We start from the raw sequence: 21,652 nt of genomic DNA on the forward strand, positions 1-21,652 counted from the left end.
ATTGGTCAAATCACCGATTAATTGGAGGATTATAGTTAGTCAACTTTGCAATATCGTCAAGCACATAGTACACGCATAACAGCCAGGTAAGAGACCAAGATCAGAACAGTCAGCTTTTTTTTTCATTTCCGATTTTTTCGTTGCAAATCTCCCTTTTTTATCCAGCTAACTTTCAGTTAAGCAAGGAAAACAAATTCCTTTGAATTTTCCATAGATACTTGTATTAGGAAAAGTCGACAATATTATAGTACGAAACTACTGCCTTAAGCGAGCTACACCCTACCGGGTGTTAAAACAATTTATTTACGGTGTAATATAACGCCGTTTATACATCTTTTCCAGATTTAAATTTGGGACAAGAGAAAACCCTTAACCATAAAGAGGGATTTTTATTTATTTTAGACCCATAATATACCATTAAAAACCATTTTTTAAGAGTGTAGGAGTATAGGGTTTTAAGAGCAAACGGCATTGTCATCATATATTGCGCAGATAATTATAAAACTAAAATTAAAAACCCAATTTAGAACAGAAAATATATTAGAAAGGATGCGTATGATTTGTAGCTAACAACTTCCTTGAGTTCAAATATCAATATAGATTACCAATACAAGTACAGTTTTCAAAGAAATCTTCCAACGATAAAATTAAGATTTACACATGTCTAAAGAAGGTGCGTTGTTATTCAACTATATTTACGGATGAAATAGTTTTTGTTAGCTTGCGATACTATCGCTACTCAAAAATCACAAAAAAGTTCCTGTTGCTACAAATCTAAACTGAAATTTAGATTACGGCCTACTCGCCTTCTGTGCCAAAACATTTTCGCTACTTTTAACTGTGTTTAATTAAAATTTTTAGATATAGTATGGGAAAACGTTTGTATTTATTTCACTTTACTGTAATTTACCCTAGTTTAAGAACAATTGTAACATTTATATTAATTTAAACAACGTGCATTGTGTCATTAATAACTTTACTTACAGATTAACACCTTCGGACAGTATCTTCAGTTGCCATAAAGAGGTAAGTACTTATATTTAAGGGGAATTGGAGATGGTTCGTCTGTAGTATTGTGTGTTAAGGTAAAAGTAGGAATTTTTTTGACAAGATATATCTAAAGTTAAGGTTCATTTTTAAGCAAAATATCAAATTGAAAAGGAAGAAATAAATTTAATTGGAATTTTCTTTATATATCTATAAAACAGTTTTAATTATGTATAATATTTGGTCACAAATTTATATACCGGTGCTCCAAGTTAATCCAAAGCCTACTACACCGGTGGTCTCATCATAATGCCCTACCCCAGCGTCCACAAGGCGGACATGTGACCAAAAGAGTCATAGGTAGCAAAACGGAACTACTGACGGTCGCACCCTTGACGCAAGCCACTCATCCTGACTAAAGACGTAGCAATGGGACGACCAGTCCCCAGTTCGTGGAATAAAGAGTGGGTGCTTTAAAAACTCCAGCCGACACGAAGGTAGAGAGTCATATCCTTCAGAAAGAACTCCAATAGGCCGGGAAATCGGACCACCGCGCCTCATGCGGAGACCCACCGCCCCACAGCAGGCTACCCAATCCTCCAAGGCGACCAGTTTGTCTTAAACCTCTCCGTTAACCTGATCTGAAGCTCAGTTTCCAGCCCATACCTGACCGAATTCGGAGGTGGAGATAAGACCATTTCATCAGAGTTAACATCTCCCAGTGCACCACCACCCTTATGGGTTACAAGCGCTTGACCCCTACTCCCTGGTATAGCCACCAATTTTTGCACACTCCGACCCGTTAAGGGCCATTATATATAAAATGAAGAAGACCCTACGATTGGTATGGTATACATGCTAACTTTAATATAGGTACACCCGATATGCGCTGTAGTAGGACCGACCCTGGCCGGGATATACTCACCCGTGAAGTAGTTCACCTGAATTGCGAAATATATATCGTCTCTCGTTAGAAATAGGTTAGACACTTAGTTTGGCAGGTTATGCGAAGCCTTTCCTGAAAAAGGGCTGATTTGCATCCTCTTTTATCAAACTACAATTGCCGGCTCGGTTTTAATGCTTGATATTTAGGTCTTTTAAAAATAATATATTACAAAAAAATCATGATTCGTCAGAAATGACAATGCGCGTGTGCAGAAGAGGCAACTATATAAATACCAAACTATCGATAGTATTGGTCAAATTCAAAATCGTGGCGGTGTGTAAGTGATTTTTAACCAAATGTTTCGACATACGGTCGATGGTGTCAATTTAAGCCTTGGGCAACAAAAATAAGCATATATTTGTCGTCCGCTAAAGCATTTAGTTTATTATTTGACTGAAATACCGGATATAGCGTAACAGACTGTCACTACTTAAAATGGAACTTACACAATTGATAGTTTGATATTTCGATATCCACCGCTTCTCCACATGCACATAGCCCTTTTTGACGGATCGAGAATTTTTGGTCAATTTCGATTTTTACAGAATAGCCTTCCAGGTTATACGTAGAGTTTGCGAAATGTATTAAACGATACAACAACCTGAACTTGAACACAACACTGTGTTCCAAAAACAATAGAGAAACAATATAAAATTAGAACCAACGCGCTTACTACTTAGCGATAACAAACAAACTAGGAGCTTGGAACTACTCTAAACCTATCGATGCCATTAAGAAGATACGTATCATCTGTAAAATCCGAGGGGTAAGACACTCTCGGCTGACTTGTACACCGAGTTCGAGTACTTAGAGGGTCGCCAACCAACTGCGGAGGAGTCCAGACGCTCATGGGTCAAGTGGTGAACATTCCACTTAATCAACTTCTTGTACTGGCGAAAACTGAGTCCGTAATTACTTATAACTCATATACTTTCTAATGGTGGTAATCGCGCAAATGGTTTTTTAATTTGGACCGTTTACCTAGATTTTTCATTGGTGGGTTATATGTTCTGTTGGTAAAGATCAAATGTTTGATCAAACAGTGTCTGCCGGAAGAGTTCCCTGAATTTAAATTCTACAAATTTATCCTCTGAAATAATAAAATTTTGCTCTCTCAAGTACATCGATCTTAAATTCCATTTTGATATCAATGTATTTCGTGGAAGTTAGAAAACAGTACTATTTTTCAAAGAAACCAATTCAAGCCCAGAAAATAATTAATATTATTGAAATTTGAATTGGAAATTGATTTCTTATTAACATCAAAAGATACAAGACCCTAACCGGCTATGTTGACCAGTTTCGAACTTTGCATCACCACAAGGCTCAAGCCAGAAAAAAGACAAAACAGATGTTAATTTTCTGTGTTTATCTAGATAGCTGACGTGATAAAGTAACGATTTTTAAGACCATAATTATGGTTGTAATACGTTTTTCGATATACCAAAATTCCAATTGAATTTATTATTGATATTTCAGTTTAATTAAGAATGGATAAAGGTACGAAGTAATTTGGGACTGCAGAGATTTGAAATACCACCCTCGCATATATTGAAGGGAAAGGTCACCTGCTTTCGTTTTATATTGCCACATTATTACACTCTTGCAATAAAATTGACAAGTGTCGTATCAAAAGCGGACAAATGAGGGGGGCTTTAGACGTTTTAGCATGGCCAAACTATCGATTAATAGTGATTTATTTAATTACTTAAAGACAACACAATTGCAAATTATCTATTTGGAAAGGGTCATTCTTTGATTGTAATCCGTCCACCTGAATTAATGGCTTTAAAGGTCGCTTGGGTATTAGCCTAGCTGATTGTTGTTATTATTATTATATTATTCAAATTACTTGAAAACTAAATTAACATTCGTCGCCTAATTATATAACCAGATGTCACCGACAATTGATTATACAGAATCGCCCCATCTTGCAGAAGTAAAGTGGAAATTGGAATAAAAATTCAACAACTTTGCAATTTAATTAAATGAGCATACCATAGCAACCTAAGAGCCCATTTTCAACAAACGGAGCCCTACCTCAACCACTCTCTACATTAAGCACAATATCTTAATCAGCCTGTCCTTTAACATAAATAGAACACTAAGGGTAACTTTAACACAAATCTCAATATCTGTTAATTAGGAACATTAATTCAATTTATATTAACCACACAATAACACAAAAAATTATCCTCATTAAAGCTACTAAAAGTAATTTTAACCACACCGAAATCTCATTTACCACGTTTTCTTAACAACCTTGTCCATTGATAAATGTAACACCCCAGTAATACCTAGGAACAACAAACACCGCACCCCACACAAGGACAACGCAACCCGTCAAAAGTCGTGCATTTTCATTGGTTAGACGCTTTAGCACCTGCTGCCGTTGGAAGGGAACATTTCGGAAATTGCCTCCCCCCGCCCGTAAAACGTTCAGCGTAAAGGTTCGTCCAATGAAATATGTACACAACACTGCGTTACCAAGTTTAATTCTACAGAAATTTAGATATTTAATATAAATATATCCAATTTTTGATATGGCAAGTAAATTTGCCTTAATTTATCCGGAATGTAAGCAAATCATATTCATTTTGGCAATTTCGTAAAATTTCACGAATTTTTCAAATTCACTAGCATTTACCCAAATTTACCCAATTTAATTATATATACCCAAATTTAACCACCGTTTGTTTTTTAATAACAAAAAAATAGTTTTTGAAAATTTTAAATATTTCCCATGTTAATTTACTTAGATAAATGTTCTATTTTAGTTCTCAAAAACGTTTTCGGTTGCCATGGCAAAACTAAAGCCCATAGTAATATTTCCCTTTCTGGTTTTTTAAGTTTCATGAAAGACTACTTAACTACTGAGTTTAAACAAAATCGCTGAGTTACACCTTGTAAGTTTGTTGAAAAGTTGGCTACATACCAATTGAACTCACTACGCACAAAGCCCTAAGTCATTTTCTATGAAAAATATGAAAACAGGGGCAATATTGGGGTGTAGAGATGACGAGTGTAAGGTTTAATTACCTCTAATTGAAACTAAGTTTATTCGAAAAATAAATGTATGATACAATAACAGCCCAAGTTTATCGTGTTAACTATATAGGAATTCGATTTCATTAATAAACGTTTAAGTCCAATAAAACGTATACTCTGGTAGCCAAACATAAGAAATTAACAGCGGGCTTCTAAATCAAGCTGTGCCTACTCGGGTAATATTCCTGGTGGGGTTACCGGAGGCTGATGCTAAGCCCCCTTAATCTTAGGTACCCGAATGCATGTTATAATACCTTTCTATCGCGTGTCGTTTTGAAAGGGAATTGAGGATGAGCTGGATGTGGTTTATCAAGCACTGTCACCCTATGAACTGGAATCCGTCATCAGCAAAGGGGAGAGCATCACTTCGTTTTACTACCAAGAGCAGCATCGTATCTACAGCTGCTTAGACGGGGAAGGGCAGTTGGAAAAATTGCTTTTGCCCAACGAAGCACTGGGTCCAATCGTTTGGAAACTATTCCTGATGACCTTCTTTGCAATTTCAGTCATAACTGCCTGGCTTTTTACACCTAAACGGACGTCACCATCGAACAGAGGAACAAGCTTGTTGCATAAGATTCTCGAAAGCTGCTTCTTCTACCTTTCCCATTTTCTTCAAAACGGTTTGAGTATAATTCAATTTAATAGTAAAAACTTCATTATCATTTGTTACAAAATCGTAAACCAAAACATCTTAAGTGACTGAAAACGTTTGCATTGGTTATTCTTTCGCGTAGGTGTTTATGCTTAACGAGGATCATGCATAGTGCTTATTCGATTTCCTCGGTAAACATTTTTGCATGATAATGATTCCGTTTTCGGTTACATTTTTGTCCTTGATATTTTGGATGCAGAAATTATATTGGCAGCCTTTTCCTTCAGTTACACTCTTAATTGAAACGCCCTAAAGGGTTTTTATTGTCCCAAATTAAAAACCTGAAAAGGTGTATAAAGGGTGTTATATTACCCCGTAAATTGAGTGATTTAACACCTCGTCAGGGAGTAGCTCCCTTAAGGCAGTAGTTTAGTACCCTAAAAGGAGTATTTTAACACATTAAAGGAAGTATTGTAGCATCCTTAAGGCAGTAGTTTAGAACCTTTAAGGGAGTAGCTTAAAACTTTAAAGGGAGCATTATAGAACCCTTAAAGGGGTAGTGTAACACCCTGAAGGGAGTCTTTTGGTACCCTAAAAGGAGTAGTCTTGTACCCTAGAGGGAGTAGATAATAACCCTGAAGGGAATAGTTTTATACCACAAACTGTTAACAAAGGAACCAAAACGGAGGACATAAGCACCCCAAACAGTGTAAATAAACACCCTAGCAGGAAAACTGCTTTTTAAGGTGTAGAATAACATCCTTTATAAACCTGTTAAGGTGTTAAATATGGGACAAGAAAAAACCCTTAAAGGTTTGAAAATAAACCCTTTTTTAAGAGTGTACAGCAACTTTAAATTTCAACAGAGAGCTAAAAATATTATAAGCCCTATAAAACTGATTGTTACACCTAGCTATTAGGGATGCAACGGATAACCGGAACCGAGTAAATTCTAGTAACCGGAACCGAAACCGGAAGCGATAATATAAAAATTTGATAACCGTATCCGGAACCGGAACCGATATTTGTAAAAAAATGATAACCGAAACCGAAACCGGAACCCAGTTTTTCATTGTTTTAAACGGTTAAATGGTTCTATAGTGCATGTTGAAATTTAGTAATTAAACTTCCTAATTTACTATTAGTTTTTCATATAAGCTCTTCTCTATCCTGTCTCAGATAACTTTATGTGGGTTTCTACGTAACTGTCAACTGACACACCCTTACGTATTCTCAATTGAAAATGGGCTCGTCCTCCAAATGTCTACTTTAAAAACTGGCATAATCCGGATATCCGCGATAGTTTTAGTTTTATTTTCTTCAGTCGGAAAACTCGACACAATTTCACAAATGTAGCAAAGGTAAAAAAAAATATTTGTCGTCTACTGCTACTAGTGTGCCTTCCGAGCAATTAGTTAGTGGGACAATGGGTAAGCATAATTTTTGATCCCCTTCGCAACCGACTTAGAGGAGAAACAGCGGAAAAGCCAGTGGCGTAAATAACACCTCGGCAGACTCCGCAATGCGGGGGGGGCTTCCATCGAGGGGCCCCAAATTGCCTATGGGGCTGTGTACAGTCCGACCGCGCGAGGCCTCGTCTAGTTTTTTCTCTTGACAGCTCAAGTTAATATTTTACTTGCTTCAAATATTTCTTTAATTTTCAACAGGCGCGCCCAAAACTTTATAAATACAACCACAATAACCGTCGCATAAATATCTAAACAAAGTACATAATGAAAGTAACATACTGAAGTTTGAAAGTATCGAGACAAGTGTTTTATAGCAGATCGTTAAACCTTGTAAATTAATAACTAAGTTGTGTTTCTGAATTTAAAGTTTTTAAGGTAAGGCTTATTCTTTTGCATAATATAATCGCTGGCCTGGGTAGTTTTTGTCTAGAAAATCTAAAATTTAACCTCATGCTTTGCTTACATTTCACAAATGACAATGCTTATTGAACGAAATAATGTGGACTCCATTTAGAACGATATTCTCAACTGAAATCCAAACGAGTCATAGAAATCCGGTCTTTATAATTTTCAATGAAATGAGGCGTAGGAACCAGGGGAGCAATGCCCCTCACTAGAATTTTGCTGGGAGGGGCAACTAATGTTATGGCCCCTTCAACTTCTTGGTCAGTTGAAATCTTCAAAAGCTCAAAAAAAGCATATAAAGCTTGTAGAAGCTCAACTGTCTTTTCCCGCCAATTTACATAGTAGTCAAACAGTAACACATGCATTCGGTGAAGCTACACTCCTTTAAAAATTCAAACCCATTCTCATTTTATTATTGTGGATTTGTGAATCTTAAATTCATAACGACTCTAAAGACTAAAATACACTTCGTATGATAACTGTTGTTGCAACTTCTAAAACGTTCCTACGCCCCTGAAATGAGGAGTGGAAGGGAAGGCAATGTATCTCCAAAACTTGAAAGTACATCATTCCCACCCCCCTCCATCATGAAACGATGAAACCTTAGACCAAGAAACACAGGGATGTCGCACGGTAGATATTTCGCGCCCGAAGCATCGTTGCGGCTGCCTATTTCCTATTTATCTCGCGCGGTGTCGCTAGTAACGAAGGTGAGTCAATTTTTATTGGCTATTTGAGTCACGTGCACAGCCCTATAATCTGTCAGCACGTGGCCTGCAACAGCATGGCTCCAAAAAACGAAATTTCTGGTATGTTTTTTAATATTTGTGTCCCTGAAATATGAAAAAAATCTAAAATAATTTAAAAATATGTAACTCTTAGCTGATTATTTTTTTCAAGTTCTTTAAAAAATGTTATTTTTATCTCTCATGGATGGCGCCTATTGACTATCCGTATCACCTAACCCCCCTCTCCCTACCGCAGCCGCAACAAAGCCCCGACGAAAAATAAAGCGTTGGGTATGCTATGAGCGAGACGTCCCTTGATGATAGCGTGGGAATTTTCAAATAGAAGATTTCATTTTTACCCTACTTTATTGAATAAACAGATAACGCGTTTACATGAGTTCCCTACGAGAGAATAGTAGCAATATTTTTTTTAATTAATTTATATTAAATCATCTAGATCGTGTTTCTGGTCGGACATGGGAGTCTGAACTTCCAAGTTCTACCAGAACCTTTGTTTTTAATGCTCCAGACGCTGATTGCCGTGATTAATCTTAATCGTTTCACTTGGGGCTTAAAGCGATTTTTAAGCGTTTTATATATTTAACATGCAAGTACGTGTTAAATCTAATTGTAGAAGGCGATACATGTTAGCCCTAACTCTAGATGGCGATAATCGCGACTCGGCCTTAATGATTATAAGGGATCCCAAAAACAGTTTCGTGGGAGGACCCCGAACCCATAAAACTACGTCACTGAGAAAGCTACTATTTTTAAAATTTAATTTATCAAAAACAAATTTTATATTCTAAATAAATAAATGTGATGGATTTTATTTATCTTTAACTTCAGTTGAATTGCTTGTGTATTTAAGATTAATAAATACTAAACACACTGGAACCGTATAGGAACCGTTAAGGAACCGGAACCGATCGGTTCTAAATTTTGAGAACCGGAACCGATAAATTAAAATTTGAAGAACCGGAACCGATAAAGCAAAAATTTAGGAACCTGAACCGGATCCGGAACCGAGATAGTCCAAAAACGTGGAACCGTTGCATCCCTGCTAGCTATTGTTACACTTATCTATTTGGTTATGTACTTTGACAAAAACGAACTTAGCGCTGTAACGTCCAGTAGCTGAAGTTCACTGTTTCGTCTTTGTAGACGATGTTTATGGGATCTTTAATTTAAAGGGTTTTTACGAACTTGGGTGCTCAGCGTAGCGTTCAAATTAGCCACTCTTTTATAATGGTTTACCAGTCCATCGTGTTATGCGAAGAATAGTCATTTGTAGTATACATATTGATCGAGAGGTCTCGGCCAAGAAACGGTTTGAAAGTAATTTTGTGTAGCTAGAAACCATCACTCCGAGGAGATTTATCATAGGTGTGAAGGGTACGTTTAGCAGCGCTCATCGGACTCACCGATTAGTAATCGCTGTTATCGGTTTCCTACTGTACGCTTCTTCGCGTTTCCGGTTTTGACGTCATGATGGTCATCGGTTACTCACCGAAGTCATCGGCTGGAAGAGCCGGTTTTTTCGATGACTGACGTCATTACTGACGTAAAACTACTATAAATGCAACGCCATTTTACAAAAAACACCGATGACTGAATAAAAGTGTTCAGCAAACTTACGACGTCATTATGCCAAAAAAGCTTATCGATTGAAAATAAATCCATCGGGTTTTTTTCCGTTGACTGTTACTGAACGTACCCTAAGTTTCAAGTTTCCTTAAGAAGGGTTTTCATGGTAGCTTGTAGCGTGTAAACGAAAAGATTGAGATATTTTTATTTTGCGTGAAGTCTTATATTTTTTTAATTTTCGCGCTGAAGTCGCCACCTACTCGCTTTCCGTGTTCATAGCGTGTTGCGTTGACAGTGACGTCTACATTTTACCGTATTTGCATACAAATATAAAGAAATAAAGTGGCGATGCTCTTGCAATTGACGATTCCAAATAATTGGGTTATTATAGCTTTGTCAATATCCCAGTGGTTTCCAAATAAACCTTGTCCGGTAACACGCCGACCTCGTGATGCTCAACAAATTACAATTTACAACCAGAATCCCATTGGCCGAATGTAGTCACATGGCCAGCGACCTGCATGAAACTTTCGCTTGTGCTTGAAAATATCTAGTAGGATTTGATCGACGCTAGAAGCGAGTCTAGATCTAGTTTTCCCCGAGCTTTTCTTGTAGAGGTTAACGGTAATAGTTAGTGTAGGGAGCTGTTGGCTCGCGTGGCGTGAAGGGCTTGCCACCACCCTCTATACGCATTGTAACCCGGCCACCTGATGACTTAGGCCTAAGGTGGTACCTAGCTGATTTTATTATTATACATGCGTGGATGAAAACTGAAAATCTAGTAGCGCTAGCGTGTATTTTGAACAATGTCTAGCTCACGCCAAATTATCATTAAATAAAAAATGGTTTTTACCAAAGCAGTTGGAAGGTTGATTTAAGGGGTAGTTCGGATCTATGCAGGCACAGATATTGGAAATGTTTTAGAATTAAAGAGTTATTTTTTGGAATTATTTTAAAAAGCAAAATATATTTCTAAAATAATTTAAATCAATTTTTAATCAACCTTTTATATATTTTAAAACCCTTTCCTTAAATTTGAGCCTTGAAACTGTAACAGTAAACTGAGAAAATTTTAAATTGTAAAGGATTACGTGTAAAATTACATCATTTAAATTGCTGAAACTCATTATAGAAAATAAACTATTAAAAAAGTCATCAATAAAAGAGATTCGCAATCAATTTAATCAAGAAACTTATTAAAGTTAACAGAATAGGTGCAGTTATAGCCTCTATTTTCACAATAATAGCCGCCTAGAGTTCAATCTAGGCGGCTATGTCACAATCAACAGATGATATTCTCTACCTATAGAGAGAGCCTGCAAGTTCAAGGAGAACAATGTGTCTTGTCCTTTAGCTTAGAAAAAATAAGTCACGAGTTTTCTTTTATTAAAGAGACTTTCAAGAGACCTAGCTCTAGTTAATTTAAAATACGTAATTCAGTTGCCGTAAATTTTGTAATAAATAAAACCTTAAATTTGGATTCATTTTCTGAATTAATCTGAATATCTATATAAATTAGTATTAAGAGCGAGGGATACAAAATGGAAATTTCTAGGTCAAAACCGCGAAAAACGGGATTTTTCATTTAATGAAATTATCGCAAGAGGAAATTTTTAGATATCAAATGTGGAAGCCCTGTCTGCTATGCTGTCGTAACTGGATTCTGCAGTTTTGTGTTTCAAACTACTACTTGCAAAATATTATAACGTTAATTAATATGCTGTTTTATATGTTAAATTAAAATTTTGTATAAATACATATGAAATTAAACGGTCAAAGGAGTTTGCAACTTTCTATGTAAGCTAATTATCTTAATGAATTTATAAAACAGACATTTATTAAATTCTATCTATTCAAGTCTGCACTTATTATTTTAAACTTCTGGTTTAAAGTAGAATTATACATCAGTATTTAAATTTGGAATGCATCATGAAAAACTGAAGATCCTCACAAGTCATTAAGTACCCGCTGGTAGTAAAAAAGAGTGACATTAGAGTTACATTAAAATGACTACATTTCTTTCTAGAAAGGCCTGATGAAATGTGTGCAGTTACACTGCAGTAGCCTGTTTGAATTGTTAAAGGGACTCCCGTAACACTATGTATAACCAAAGAATTTAGACCCCAGGAATGGAAACTGCAGCTCTATCTAGTATTATTTGCTTGTCTCTAGCCTCCAAAGGCAAACCTAGGTTGACGAGCTTATTTCCGGTTCTATTGATTCGCCTAGCCGGAAGCTCTCCCGTCAACTCGAGAGGCGAGGCATTAACGGTTTTTCTTTCGATTCCTGGGGTCTATATCCTTTGGTATAACTAGACCTAACACCTATCTTCAAATTACATGCTGTGCGGCTACCGCGCAGGGATAAAATATGAAGACTGTCTTTTTAATTCTCACTTTACTACATAGATGGCAGCAGTGGTTGAAATTCAAATAAATATTTTGAAATTCGTCTGCTACAATTTTTCTAAACAGTAAACTTTGCATTCGGTCGGTTGTTTTTGGTTGTAGATAATTATTGCTTTTAATCTTAAAACATTGGTATATAAATTACTGACACGTTTTTATTAAAGTAAGTTTCTGTTGCCATTTTCATATAAAGTTATTATGGTTCCAATTTACATTTTTTATTTGTCTAGAATTATTTATATCGATAAGCCTTTGCGATGGGGAGTCGATACTGTTGTATTTTCAAATGTTCCCAGAAAGGTCCAACAGATATATTAGGAAATAAAGTAAGAGTTATTAACTCATCACCTTTAATTGGATAATACAACTTAATTAAAACAAATTAATATATAGGTTACTTATCATCCAGTTCCATCCCAAGAACCATTGCTTAAAATATGGATCCAGAAAATCAGAAGACGGGATTACTTGTATAACCCTGTGGCTAATATTTATGTTTGCTCTCTGCATTTTAAAGATGAAGACTTCAAAGTCAGCGTTAGAAATAAAAGGACCAAACTAATCGATGGAGTAATTCCTTCAAAGTTTAATTGGGAACCATATGAAAGTACTGTTGTAAGAAAAACATCTGAAGACAATGCTAGTGTATCTAAAACGGTTGGTGGCACAGTTACAGGTGGAAGATTAGATGAAGGCACAAGTGCGGGTGAAAAAATGGATGAAGGCACAAGTGTGGGTGGAAAAATGGATGAAGGCACAACTGCGGGTGAAAAAATGGATAAGACTATACTTGCAGATGGAAATTCTAGTTCTGCTTTACAAGATGAGCGTCCTCTACCAATTGTTAATGCTACCTTTTCAACGGAAGTTCCAAACACACAAGTGCAAGAGTGTGAAGATGTACAAAATAAGAATAAGATATACAAGAGCATTATAATGAAATTGACCAAAAACCTTAAAGATAATAGAAATATTTTCAATGAAGGAAAAGTGAAGAACCAAAATTTTATTCAAGAGCTTCAAAATAAACTGGCAATTCTGGAGGAAAAGAATAACGTTTTGACTTTTCAATTGGAAAATACAAATACTTCACTTGAGGAGGAAACGGCCAAAACTAAGCGCTTGGAGGAAGAACTGAAACGAAAAGTATTAAGCTTTGATACCATAAAGGATAAAGATGAAGACATTTGTTTTTACACTGGACTTCCCAATTATAAAAAACTTATGGGACTATTTGAATATTTAAATCCGGGATCTAATGGTGAAAATATTGTCTGGTGGAGGGGAAAGACACTAAAATAGATTCTACGTCCCCTGCTGGCAGACCTAGAAAGCTTTCCGTTGTGGATCAATTTTTGGTTGTGATGATGCGACTCAGGCTTGGTCTTTTTATAAAGGACCTTGCTTTCCGCTTCGCAGTATCTGAAAGTGTCATAAGTGTTACATGTATTTCATGGATTAATTTCACGTATATACAATTAGGACAGATGGATATTTGGTCAACCAGGGAACAAATCGATGAAACCATGCCAGAGATATTTAAACAGAAATATCCAAGTACCCGCTGTATCATAGACGCATCAGAAATTGAGTGCGAGGAACCCATTCACTTGTACTACAATCAGCGACGTATTCTAATTACAAATCCACGAACACTTGGAAAGGTTTAATTGGAATTAACCCCAGAGGTTACGTAACGTTTGTCTCTGCATTATTCTCCGGAAATATTTCGAACAAATGTCTGACAGCGAAGAGCGGTTTTTACGGTTTGCAGTTTGACCCACATGATAGCGTCATGGCTGACAAAGGGTTTTTAATCGAAGAAGTACTAAAAAAAATAAACGTGACTCTCAACATTCCACCGTTTCTTAGAGATAAAGACCAGTACACCAAAGAAGAAATCAAGGAAACACAAAAAAATAGCGAAACTTCGTATACACGTGGAAAGACGTATTAATAGGGTCAAAAGGTATCACATTCTAGATCGACCTGTCCCGATTACATTAGCACCAGTGATTAACCAGCTATGGACTGTTGTGGTTCTTCTAACCAACTTTCAAAATCCGATAGTTAACTTTGGCACTACTGTTCAAGATGATGAGCTTGACGACATCGAGCCACCTTTAGAAAATTTCAAACAAATTATCAAATGTCGAGAAAGTTACAATGAAAGTGATCTTGAGGACTTTTGCGTTTAAAAGAGGAACAATTTATTTTGTACTAAATTTTTAAAACAAACGTTAAGATCAAGTTCATTAAATCTAGTTTATCACAAATTAATGTTTGATCTCGTTAAAAGTACTTGAAAGCTAAAAATAATATCTTAAATAATACATCTGTAGTTAGGATAAGTTGACAATCATTAAATTTACCCGGTATCACTAAAAGTATCACATGGTTCATGTTCGGCCAATATTGGGAGCATATAATTAAAATAAAATTCATCTAATTTAGAGACCATACTTTCCCATTTATCATAATCAAACCGAATACGTTGAATAATGAACCCCTTTTCAAAATATACCACAAAATCACACCACACGTACCCCGAAAGACCTAATTGACCCATTACTTGCTTCGAGTATCGATGAGATTCATTTAATTTTGGATTACCAGCTAATAGTTTTACATGAAATTTTGGTTGGGTTACCGCAAATGAAGGCATTTCTTCTTTCATATAATACGCGCATTTTATTTCCAGCAAGCCTATGGCTGGGTCTTCCATTGCGTCGTAGACCACACCATCAGGTGAGGTACCGAGCCAGGGTTTCCTTGGATTTACGATAAGTCCTGATTGACATACTTCTACTTTGTGGCCCAATTCATGCATCTGAGAGACGTAAGCCTTTAGGGCTGATGACTCCATTTTTTTACCATATTGCACTGCTCTTAAAAAACAATGTACGATGGGAAAACTATGCTCTCAATACCTTTTTTGGTCCAAGGACCACGTTTGTTGCAACAAACGAGACCAAAGGTAGAAGAGGTTATTCTTTCCTTCCTCATTTTTTTCCACAAATCATCCTCGGATTGCATTATTGTTCTCCTTTCGGCTTTAACGCAAGCTTCAAGCGACTATTCAACTTTCTAGGGACAAAAAATAGTAGTATTACAAAAATGAACGCTAGTGAGAGAGATATATATATAGCCTTGAAATACTGAATATTCTTTCAAAGGTAATGGGAAGAAAAAACCACTTGCTTCAAATGATCCAAATGTACCCGCAAATGCTGGAAACATTTTTCGAATGAGGGTTGTATTTGTCGGACTAACGAATTGAGGAACGAAAACTGGTAAATTGTGAATGACTTCCAAGCTTGAACCTATATTGGCCAATTGATAAGTATTAGGCGAACCTCTTGAAGCATTTCCAAGTTTCGTTAGTTCCCAAGTTGGCATTTTTTCAGGGACATTTTCCATAAATTGAAATTAAGGTTTTAGCTTACTTACGATATCTTCCAATTCTTCTTTACTCCTTATATGTTTACGTGTTTCATATAACTTGCAAATCATTCCTTTAGAGCTGCCATTTTCTTTAGGGGCCTGGAAATTTATATCTATTGTTTTGAGAGGTGCGTTTTTTTCTCCGCGTCTCCTGTTCCATTTCTGAGGCTTCTCTGTGCACGATACTGGAGAGTTTTCATTGTTAATTGGAAAATTGATTAATCTCTGTTTACTCTTTTTCAAGTGCAAAAGCAAACGCAGCTTGGCCATTAGGTGATTGCACGTTCCTTGCACACCGTATGCACATTCGCAGTATGAATCAATGATGACTCCTTCGATCAGATGCATTGCTACTAAAACCGTATATGCGTGCTGTCTGGTTTTTTGACTCCTATAACATTTTCCCTTTATGTAGATTACTTGGTCTTCTCTGAAATGTAAATATTTAAATTAGTAAAATTTCAGGTAGGTACATGCTGTAGACTCAGTAAAGCAAGTAGACAAAGCTTACCTATCAGTAACCGTTAAGAGCTGCTTCTTATCTATGTATTCCTCCACAAACAACTTATAACTTTTTTAAATGATCGTCGGTATTATTCTTTGAGCGATAGTACCATACAATATCGTTTTCGGTAAAATCAGGAACGTTTAAAATTGAAGAAACATAACCCGTTATAGAAAAAATAACACCAGCGACTCCGACGACCGCAATCTTTGAAACACTTTTTTTTTACTGCGATTTCATTGGTTGTCTAAAAATTGGATATGTAGCACCATCTATTGACCAAAATCGGCATTATAATTTCAGTCTAAGGAAAATGCCCCTTCCATTCCGTATTTCCCCAATATATTTGAAGATAGGTGTATTGTATCTTTCAATCACTGTTTCGTTTTCGTTTAACCTAGAAAATGCTTTATCCATAATGTAACAAAATAATTTCACAAATATTTAATAAAACGAGCCAATATAAAAAAAATCTAGCGTAACTTAATTTGTATAATTTATAAAGAAAGATTTTCCAAAATCGGATTAAATTGGTCCTTAATATCGACTTAAATATGTTGTATTTATCTTTCGCATAAAAGTAGCCTGCAAATCTCCTCTCAGTGATATCTGAGTAATCCTATACGTAAATTTCAGATAAAACCATATATACCCATCGAGGCAATCTTATAGTGCACATAATATAGTGCATATCATTTCGTCTATTTTTCCGACAACCCATAAAAAGGTTAATTGTGTTTGTAAGGGATATTATATATCAATGCACATACAATGCCTACCGAAGACATTCTTGATCCTTTCCTTCACTTCCGCGTTCCATCTAAGCTGGATAGACTAAGCCTTTGGAATGTGGGGTGGCGCAATCGTTAGCACATTCACCTCCCAGCAAGAGGAGCCGGGTTCAATCCCGGATTGTGGCACTGCCTACAAGCTGGGAACTACTCCTACGTAGAGACTAAAAATTCTCTCCGCACTAGTTTGAGAGACTTTCACCCGATATCGTCGGTTTCTCCTTTCCATAAAACTTTGTAGAGGTAATAATAATAATAATAATCAGCTAGGCTAATACCCGAGGCACCACCTTAGGCCTAAGTCATCAAGCGACTTTTAAAGCCATTAATTCAGGTGGCCGGATTACAATGCGTAGGAGGGTGGTGGCAAGCCCATCATGCCACGAGAGCCAACAGCTCTGTATACTAACTATTATCGTTAACCTCAACAAATTTTATAGCTCAACCGGTATAAATCTCTTGCATTTTTTAGTTCATTAAAGCATTTTTAAGTTTCATTAAAGCATTTTTAAGTTGGATTATAGCATTTTTAAGTTTCAATCAAGCATTTTTAAGTTTCATTAAAGCATTTTTAAGTTTCATTAAAGCATTTTTAAGTTTCATTAAAGCATTTTTAAGTTTCAATCAAGCATTTTTAAGTTTCATTAAATCCTTTTTAAGTTTCATTAAAGCATTTTTAAGTTTTTTTAAGTAGTAGGAAATGATCAAATAAAATAAGGGAAATGTGTTATGTGTGTAAAGCAGAAAGCTGCAGATATATGAGTAACATATACCAGATATTCCGAATCAATTAAAATTAGTAACCACCATTTCATGTTACAATTTAACATCGTCTAAATAAATTAAATAATTAAAATTTTCAATAAAAAATTACAATATTTGTTTCTGTTTTCTGGATTAAACATCGTTGATGTTTTCATGGCAGTGGTTTTCTACCGATGGCGACAGCTGGAAACGAACCAACCATTTAGATAATACCACCATTGAAGCACACGGGAGTCGGTTATGGGTCGGTCTTGGGTCGAAAAGTCGTATTTAGATCCATGACCAAAAGCCGACCCAAAAAGTCTTAATCTTAAAAAAAATTATGTACGTTTTCAGACTTTTCTTAGTCAGGGTGCCGGCCGAAATTTATAGTGCAATTTCCCACTTAAAAAAGACCTTCCACTGTTTTCTGATAATTGAGATTTGGGGGATCTTATGGGTTTCATGAACCCAAAATATTACAAATAATACCAGAGATCCTGGCAGTTATAGAGATGCGAAACTCCGCCGAAAACCTGACAAAAAAATGCAAGCATCAGCGCCGCCCTTCGGCCGGAAGGAAGCGCCCGTTTCAAGCCGAGAGACGCAAAAATTGTAAACGCGTTTTATTTTCGAAATAAAGTTTTAAAATTCCTTGAACCTATTGTTCAGCGATTTTTTGTAATTCTTGTAAAGAAAAACAGCGCATTTCTTTATTTAAGTTTCCAAAAGAAAAAGAACGTGGGATATAACATAAGTTATTTTAATTAGAGTTATATTTTAATCTTTGTTTTTCAAAATACAGTTCAAAACAATGGCTAGAAAATGTAGGAAGACGCGATCTTTTTGAAAAAGATACCAATTATCTACATAATAATAATAAAATATGTGCCCTGCATTTTGAGGAATCTTGTTTCATGAACAATAAAACCAGAAATATAACAAGGCCCAGAAACGTTTAGATCGCAAGTTACTTAAAGTTAATCACTAAATATTAACAAACTTTAAAATATTAGCGTAAATCCTTGATTTAGTCCTAATTTCTCAAAAATCCTGTTTCTTATTTCTTTATTGTGGTTAAACAAGGCCTAAAATATTTTAAAATGATAAACAGTTAAAATATGAACTTTATTTCAAATAAATTTTAAATATATACTAATGTATTAAAAAATACTTAAACTAATAAAATATAGTTTCAACTTGGTAAACAACGGTAACAATCCTAGGATCTCTGCGATTACTCCCCACGTACAGTCGTCGCTGCGATCGGCAAAAATTTGAAAAAAACTGGTTTGCTTAGGGTATAGGGAGTTTCGCAACTCTATAACTGCCAGGATCTCTGATAATACTGTGCTAACCTTTTGAATACGTATATAGATAAACGATTAAATCAATACAATTTACTGTGCTAGCTTGTCCTATTTTTTGACTTTTAAATATAATTTATTGAAAAAGTTCTATGCATTGTCAAATTGCTTTAAATTACTTTAATCGTCTACGAGATTAAAGAACGCCGTGATCGAAGAAATTACTAAAACTCTTCCTCTTCACAGCTTACGACTGACTTATTTTTCTTTAATTCTTAAATACCACTCGTCTGGTTCTAACACCTTTAGTAATTTTTGGGTCGAAAATAAGACTTATTACCAAGTCGGCCCACCGATGCTTCGGAGTACATTCGACGAACATTTAGAGTCGGCAGTAGAGGTCGGGAATGGTTAATTTTTATTCAATTGATTAAGCTCTCAAAATTATTCGTAAAACGTTTTGATCAAGTAATTTATATTTCTGTATTATCCGATTAATTATTTGATAAATTTGTAAAGTTAATCGGAAAAACGAAGTTTTTTTCGATAAAAAGCTCAAATTTTACGAATAATACATGTTTATTAATAATTTTCCGAAATATTAACCGGTAAATTTCTTTGTTTAAATTTTTTCCCGAAAAAAATCAATTTAAACATGGATAATGATTAACCGTCCCCGACCTCTAGTCGGCAGAAGTCGAACATATGACAAATCAAGTAGGACATTTCGACCATAAATAGTGCAGTGGGCCAACGTTCACCCGACTCCGCGAATTATGTCTGCCACCGACGCGACGTCGTCCCGACTCCGATTTTCCACAGTGGCAACTACATTTTTCTTTAAGATTAAGTTCCTCTAGAACAAAGGCGGTCCGTGTGTATATATAATTTCCTTACTATATTTCTGAATAAATACAACGAAATTTTGACGCAGCTCTGAAGGATTCCAGTCAGCGCGTGCCATGGAGGCTGGTTCTGAGTGGTTGGATTCTGGGAGCGGATTTGATCGTGATAAAGTGCTACCTGGGTAATCTGAAAGGAGAGCTGGCCACGGCTAAAATAAGATATATGGACAATTTCGAAGATTTACTTTTGCGAACGGAATTGGACGTGCACCTCTTTAGCCACATAGTCAACGTTTCGGTAATTGCAATTATTCGTTCGATATTCTTTATAATAGATAAAGGACCAATTTGGGTTTCAGCAAGAAACGAATCGAGAAACCTTGATGGTTTTGAAGAAATTGAAACGCGTACCCGCAATTGAAGAATTGGAAAGCCTAAAGTTGAAAAAGGCGGCCCTAATTATTTCTGAATTTTATAAGAATGAACTTCGAAAAATTGCTGTTTTTCCATTTTGCAAAAATATCTATGAAGGACGAGATGAATTTTGGCCACATTTCCACTTTCTCAACATGTCTGACGCCCTTCCGACTTTCGTTCGCGAAAGAATTCGTTATCTGTAAGTACGTCAAGCTTTCAAAAACAAGTACAAAACTAGTGATCGTTGTGAATCTAGATAAGTCTCAATGTTTTTGAATGTTAGTCGCTTTCCGTGAATACGCACTGCCTTAAAACTCATCCAGCAGTTAGTTAGTTACTAATTTTATTACACTGAACCTGAACGCTCAAAGTATTCTTTTTGTGGTCATCACGACTTGATCTGAAAGTGGTGTTAGGAATACGGGCGGGTTTAGCAAAGGGAAACACTACAACGGCGAGCTTTTACGCTCACGAAATAATTATGATAGGCCTAATTTTCTGTTGAGAAATTCACCAGCGGAAAATAACTTCATTGAAGAAATTGCTCTATAAAGTGCAGTCCTGAAATTAAACGTTGGTGGCCTTCTACTAAAAAGCCTTTGAAAGCCTCCAGATGCCCCTCCTCTAAAGTGCAATGCACTTAGGACGAAGATAAATCCTTTACTAATAACGTGAATGTTAAACATTCATAAAGATGCCTCGATTTTAATTTAGTATCAATTTTTTTGGCTTCTCTATAGCTATTCAACGTAATCGAAAATATTTTTTCCAATGATGATACTTGGATTACCGATGAGAGAAGCTAAAACAGTTTGGGTTTTATTGTAGCGTCTATTATGGAATACAATAGATTTTTATGTATCAACCCTCACAAACAATGCTAAAATATTTTAAGGTAGCGTCACAACCAGTATCTGGACATATACAATCCGTAGTGCGACAAAAAAATCTGAAATTACGCGATAAAATAAAATATAAATTTAGTATGCCGGTGACGAACTTTGTACAGAGCTTCAAAGGGGAAATTCATGCTGTAATCTCGAAAAATCAATACTTCAGAACCGAAAATAATGATAAAAATACAACATTGTTTTTTACATGATAGCTGAGACTGACACTTTAATTTCGAGTTGGCAAAGATCAAATCAAGATAATACCAAGCCGCAACTATGTAAACCGAAAATGTTTCCAGGGTTAAGTCGAGAGGCGTGCTTATTTTTCCGGAAATCACGAGGAGAAATATTTGCCCACATATTCTCTGTTCAACTGAATAATTATTGATCAAATAAATAGTAAAATAAAGGATTTCGGGTGTTTTGTTGCAGAGTGCGTCGCTTCGTTGAAACAATGCAAGCTCAACCGTATCATCGCTACTGGGCAATGGTGAATTTCGTGGAACCATTTGACTCTGCTCCTAAGACAACTC

The sequence above is a fragment of the Leiobunum rupestre genome, chromosome 2 (genome assembly GCF_980474605.1).
Source record: "Leiobunum rupestre chromosome 2, qqLeiRupe1.1.hap1, whole genome shotgun sequence".
Lineage (NCBI taxonomy): Eukaryota > Metazoa > Arthropoda > Arachnida > Opiliones > Sclerosomatidae > Leiobunum > Leiobunum rupestre.